At 40.3% G+C, this 4,307-nt stretch overlaps 1 non-coding gene across 1 annotated transcript; it reads right to left on the reverse strand.

The window, feature by feature from the left end:
- Positions 1-2,887: 2,887 nt before the first annotated feature.
- Positions 2,888-2,961, reverse strand: TRNAT-AGU. Its single transcript has one exon. It is a non-coding gene; the product is annotated as a tRNA-Thr (tRNA).
- Between the last annotated feature and the right edge of the window lie 1,346 nt (positions 2,962-4,307).

Raw genomic sequence — 4,307 nt, forward strand, 5'->3', positions numbered from 1 at the left:
GTGCTTATCCTATAGCACAATACAAGGTGCTGTGTAATACTCCATTAAGGAGCTCTGGTAGCTTGTTGTTGCAAAATACTTCTTTAAAGTGTCAAAGAGCAAATATGTCATTTTGAGGACTAAGATGTGCCTGATCAGGGCCAGGGCATTCTCAGTTGCCTCATATGCGTATGAAAGCTGGACAATGAATAAGGGAGACCAGAGAAGAATTGATGCATTTGAATTATGGTGTTGGTGAAGAATATGGAAAGTACCATGGACTGTCAGAAGAACAAACTAATCTGGTGTGGAAAAAGTACAGTCAGAATGCTCCTTAGAAGTGAAGGTGGCAAGACTTGTTTCATGTACTTTGTCCCTGGAGAAGGACATCATTTTTGGTTGAGTACAGGGTCAGTGAAAAAGAGTAAGACCTCAATGAGATGGATTAACACAGCAGCTGCATCAATGGGATCACACATAACAATTGTGAGTTTTTAGTTCTGTTTTTCAGTTCTGTTTGTGAGTGTTTAGTTCTGTTGTGCATAGGGTGGCTATGAGTTGGGAGGGACTCAACAGCACCTAACAGCAACAATAACAACAGCAACAACAATAACAACAAGACAGGTGGTGTTGGGGGATAAGCATTGGACTGCTAATCTCAAGTTAGGCAGTTCAAACTCCACACTTGCTCCATGGGAGAAAGATGAAGTCGGCTGCTTCCATAAAGATTGCAGTCTCAGAAGCCGTATAAATCACTATGAGTCAGAATGGTCTTGATGGCAGTGGTTACACATATACAGTCCTGGTGTGGTGCTGCAGGGTAATGTGCTGGACTGCAAGGTCAGTTTGAGTCTCAATGTTAGTGGTTCAAACCCACCAGCCACTAGTATTGCATGCAAATAAAATTTTGCTAAAGATAATTTAAAAATGGTTGCCACAGTAAATTGACAAGGAACTGCCAGAGGTTCAAGCTAGATTCAGAAGATGATGTGGAATGAGGGGTATCATTGTTGATGTCAGATAGATCTTGGCTTAAAGCAAAGACTACCAGAAAGATGTTTACCTGTGCTTTATTGAGTATGCAAAGTCTTTTGATTGTGTGGATCATGACAAGCTATGGACAACATTGTGGAGAATGAGTATTCCAGAACACTTAATTATTATGCTTATGAAGAGCCTGTATATAGGCCAACAACAACCAAGAGGCAGTTGTTGGAACAGAACAAGGGAACAGTGAATGGTTAGAAATTAGGGAAGGTGTTTTCAAGGGTTGTAGTCTTCTATCAAATTTATTGAATTTGTATGCTGAGCAAATAATACAAGAAGCTGGATTCATTATATGAAGAAAAAATGTGGCATCAGCATTGGAGGAAGACTCATTAAAACCTGCAACATGCAGACAATACATGCTGGCTGAAAGCTAAGAGGAGTTAAAATACTTAGTGATAAAGATCAAAGACCACAGTCTTCAGTATGGGTTTCATCTCAATGTAAAGAAAACAAAAATCCTTACCACTGGACCAATAAATAACACCCATAAAAACGGAGAAAAGATTGAAGTAGTCAAAGACTTAATTTTGCTTGGATCAACCATCAACACTCATGGAAGTAGCAGTCAAGAAATCAAATGATGTATTGCACTAGGCAAATCTGCTGCACAAGACCTCTTTAAAGCATTGAAGAGCAAAGATATCAGTTTAAGGACTAAGGTGTGCTTGACCCAAGTCATGGTATTTTTTTCAATAACCTCATATGCATGCGAAAGCTGGACAGTGAATAAGGAAGACCATAGAAAATTGATGCATTTGAGTTATGGTGTTGGAGTAGAACATTAAAAGTACCATGAACTGCAAAAAGAACAAACCAATATGCATTAGAAGTGGTACAGCCAGAATGCTCTTTAGAAGCCAGGATGGCGAGACTTCATCTCTCGTACTTTAGACACATTATCAGGAGGAACCAGTCCCTGGAGAAGGACATCATACTTGGTAAAGTGGAGGGTCAGCAAAGAAGAGGAAGACCCCTGACAAGATGGATTGGCACAGTGGCAGAGGCAATGGACTCTAGAAATGATGTTTCATTCTGTTACACATAAGGTCACTATGAGTCGGTACCTACTCAATGGCACTGAACAACAGCATATAGAGCCCTGGTGTGGTGCTGTAGGGTAAGCACTGGACTGCAAGGTTGGTTTGAACCATAAGGTCGGGAGTTCAAATTCACCAACCATTCCTTAGAAACCCTATATGGGTTTGCTATGAGTCAGAACTGACTGGGTGATACTTAACAACAGTTAACATTACAGGGAGTGGTCCGTACAATCCCAAGCTCTACTTTGCTCATCCTGAAATTCATAGTAATTATGTTTTGCAATGGATATCTAGTGGGACAGGAGCATAGCACATGAGCAGAGGAATGACGCACAACATAGGTGTTGGTGATGTCCCTTGAATTTTAGTATTGCACAAAATAAAGATAAATAGCAAAATGCATGCTAATAATTTAAAATACCATTTTAATTTAACTGTTGTTGGTAAGTACCATTGAGTCAGTTCCAACTCCTAGGACCCTGTCCATGGAGCACCTGGTGAGTTTGAACTGCTGGCCTTCCAGTTAGCAGTACAGTGCTTATCTTATAGTGCCACAACAGGACTTCAGTTTAATTGTTGTTGTTTAGTACTGTGGAGTCAGTTCCAACTCACAGCGATCCTGTGGTCACTAGGACCACTAGGTCACTAGCTGGTGGGTTTGAACCTCCAATGCTTATCCTACAGTGCTTATCCTACAGTGCCACACCAGATTAGATTTTAAGAGGGGTGCAGGTAGGGAAGGAGCTTTTTTAAGAGAGAAAAAAAATTACCATTTCTTTTGCTCAAGGAGGTGAGAAATCTTTGTCATTCAAGAGAGAAGGCCCCGCTGGGATTTGAACCCAGGATCTCCTGTTTACTAGACAGGCGCTTTAACCAACTAAGCCACGGAGCCCACAACTGAGAAAGACCTTGATTTACCTTCCTTAGAGAATGTCTTTGTACTCCTTGAATTTCAGACTAGAACCTAAAACAAGAACTGTATGTTCATTTATTTTCTATAGAAAAGAAAATTCCGCTTCACTTGGGCTTTTATTCACTTGCCTTTTGATTGGGCTCAGAGCCACCTAGACAGTAATCATTAATTTTGGCCCAAGCACTTGTATTGGAGTCTCCATATTGCGTAGAAAAGACTACGGACCAAAAGTCAACCAAGCCAGAAGAAACTATGCTAGGATTCCCTCAGAGAGCATTGGAATAGGTACCACAGTAATTTACAAAGGAATCAATATCCTGATGGACCATTTCGTCAAAAAAAAAAAAAAAAAAAGAGACTAACAAAATCCTAAGGACCTCAAACTCTATCTCATTCACTTGTAGCCAGAGTTGCCGCAATTTGCCAGTGTTGATGCTGGGCCACTGTATATTCACGGACTTCATCCGAGACTTCTGGATTGGTTGCTCCTTCTCCAAAAGAGGCCCCTAGAGTGATGCTAGGCGTCCCTAAACCCTGACACAGCCCAGTACCTGCAATGCTCCTGGCTTTTACCGCCACAGTCCCAAAGACCGACAGAGACCCTCCCATCGAATACTATTACTATTTTCAACAGAATATTCTCCTGAATGAGAGCAGAAGTCTCTGAATGATTTATGGGCGTGGACAAGATCTGAGAAGTCAATTAACATTTTTGTCACATCATTCGTACAACTGGGCAGGTCCCCAAAGTTCAACTAATCTATCATGGAAGCTCAGAGTAGCCGGTTTTGCCTTTAGCCAAATTTGGGCATGTCAGTCAACCTAGATATGACTTTATTTATTGTATGTGTGTGAGAGAGAGAGAGACAGAGAGACAAAGACACTTAGGATAAGCACTGGACTGCTTACTCTAAGGTCTGCAGTTCAAACCCACTAGTTGTTCCTTATAAACCCTATGCAGGGTGATGTGAGTTGGAATTGACTTGGTGGCACTTAACAACAATATAATTTCTATAATACTAAATAATTTTATCTTCTGTCTTACTTTGAAGTTTCATTCGAACTTCTCTAACCCTTGCCTATAACTTCCTGAAGACAGAAAATACTTGTCAACTCTCTGATTCTTCTTCAGCACAGATCATCTCCTGTCTCGGGCCAGTAAGACAGGACAGAAATTTGGGGTGCCACTAAGAATATAACAATATTATTTAACTATATTTAAATACATTAAATATAAATTTATAACATTGACAAGGTATTATTAAGAAATCAGCCACAATCAACATGCTAACATAATAAGAAAAAGATACATAAATGCTGTAGAA

The sequence above is a fragment of the Chrysochloris asiatica genome, unplaced genomic scaffold (assembly GCF_000296735.1).
Source record: "Chrysochloris asiatica unplaced genomic scaffold, ChrAsi1.0 scaffold00213, whole genome shotgun sequence".
In the NCBI taxonomy this organism is placed as follows: domain Eukaryota; kingdom Metazoa; phylum Chordata; class Mammalia; order Afrosoricida; family Chrysochloridae; genus Chrysochloris; species Chrysochloris asiatica.